The 2116-nt window shown below is 46.4% G+C and overlaps 1 pseudogene; it reads left to right on the forward strand.

Moving 5' to 3' along the window:
• The first annotated feature begins 1125 nt into the window (after positions 1–1125).
• LOC136659619 (5S ribosomal RNA) lies at positions 1126–1234 on the forward strand (annotated as a pseudogene).
• The last annotated feature ends 882 nt before the right edge of the window (positions 1235–2116 follow it).

Here is a 2116-nt window from a genome sequence, read left to right on the forward strand (position 1 = left end):
GGTTGTGCGTTACCAGCTATTTTGTGTGTGTGTGTGGGTTACCATAGCAGGGAAAGAAATATAAACTGTTAAAATGGTCATTCCCTGTGACAGTGAGCTCTGAGTTAATTAAATTGTAAGTTATGTAAGGGCTGAACAAGGAGACCATTTGTAACAGTAGCCTGGGTGGCAGATTCAAGGCTTAAAGCTCCACTGGAGGGTGGTCAGGAGATGTCTCAGGGGCAGTGGCATCACTAGAGGGATGCGGGTGTGTGGGCCACACCAGGTGACACACACCAAGGGGTGACGCCACTACTGGCCAAAAATTTTTTAATGTTGGTATTTTTGAAAAAAAACAACAACAAAACATCATGTTATATATCATTCAATGCATAATTTCATGCGGAGTGCAGTGAAATAAACTGTGTTGGGATAGCTCTATTCTATAGAAAGTTATAGCCAAAAGACCAGCAGGGGTGGCCAATGGTGCATCACCACACCCACCACCTGAAGCACTGCCCACTGCAAGGGAGGAGGTCCATCATGGAGTTGAGGTGCTGGCCTTCCATACTGGATGGTGCAAACCCCAATGACTACACTCCTCAATTTTGCCATAATCTTATGTTCTCTGAAGTCTTGACTGTAATAATTCTGCATAATATGTTTCTGAAGTTTGATCAGATATTTGGAAGGGGGACTTGTGGAGCACCACAGGAAGGGCCACAATTGTTTATAATAACACACTGCAAATTGTCATTCAACCTGGCAAATTAATTTTCCTGACCATCAACTATAGCGTCTTGATGCTTTCATCTCAGAAAGTATGTGTTGGGTTAAATCCTGAGCTTGAGGATGTTTCTCTTTGGGGCAGCATTCTCTGTAAGCTTACTTTACCTGAATGTAATTGGCATCTCAACATGTTTGGCCCCAGACATGATGTGGGAGATAGATGATTGGACCTCATCTTTCTCTCTCTTTTTTCAGGGTTAGACCATCCATGAGGTCCATCCTTGCCAGATTGAACACTGGTAGAAATACTTGCCTTCCTCTACTGCCCCTCCTTCTGGATTCAAAAACAAAAAGAGGAAGTGTGACAGATACACTCTAGCCCACCACTCTCCCTTCTCCCATACTTCCTGTTCCTTTGTCTACAGCCATACTACCCTGAATGCGCCTGATCTTGGAAGCTAAGCAGGGTCAGGCCTGGTTAGTACTTGGATGGGAGACTGCCTGGGAATACCGGGTGCTGTAGACTTCCTGTTCCCATATCCGGGGAGCAGGTAGAGAAGCAGAGACAGGAGCCAGTCTGCCACCTGAAGAGAAAAAAAACAACAAAAAGAAACCCTCTGCCTCAACACTCTCTTCCACACTTCTTCTGCTGTATTTCTTCTTTTTCAATTTAGGGACTGGAGTGGTGGGGAGAAGAACAGTGAAGGCAGCAAGTAGTGCACCAATGGGCAAGGTGGGATGTCATTTGTCATATCTTCTCAGGCACCATGAGGTCTTGGTTTCACTCTGTTTCTGTTTGTTTGTATGAAGCAGGGAGGGGCTCCTATTCTGACTGGAGTACAGATGCTCAGAGAAGAATTTTAAGCTCCATTTCCAACAAAAATTACTCTAATTCCTGACAATGCCATTAGCCCTGGTAGATGCAGAAGACAGGCACAACATAGATACCACCAGAGTTGATGTTGCCAGTAGGGCTAACTAGCTGCTCAGTGTGCAAGTGTGTTGTTTCACTAAGGGTGCAATCCTAACCCACTTTCCAGCACCAACATAAGGGCAATGTAGCTCCAAGGTAAGAGAACAAACAATCCCTTACTTTGAGGAGGGCTCCGTGAATGCCACCCAACTGCAGGATGACCCACTTGTCCCATTGGCACAGCTATGCCAGTGCTGGAAAGTTGGTTAGGATTTGGGTCTAAGGAATATGGTATGGGGAAGGCTGGAACAGACCCTCCTCTTGGCACCAGTGGTGTATGAAGAAGGTGTATGGGAAGCTTGCTACCCAGGTCCAACCAACCCTGGGTAGCAGGCTGAAAGGGAGGGGGTTGTCCAAGAGACCTCTCCAAGATGACAGCAGCAGCAGGGGTGACCCTGGCTACAGTCGCAATTTGGCTAGCAATGGCTGCAGCTA

The sequence above is a fragment of the Tiliqua scincoides genome, chromosome 8 (genome assembly GCF_035046505.1).
Source record: "Tiliqua scincoides isolate rTilSci1 chromosome 8, rTilSci1.hap2, whole genome shotgun sequence".
In the NCBI taxonomy this organism is placed as follows: Eukaryota; Metazoa; Chordata; class Lepidosauria; order Squamata; family Scincidae; genus Tiliqua; species Tiliqua scincoides.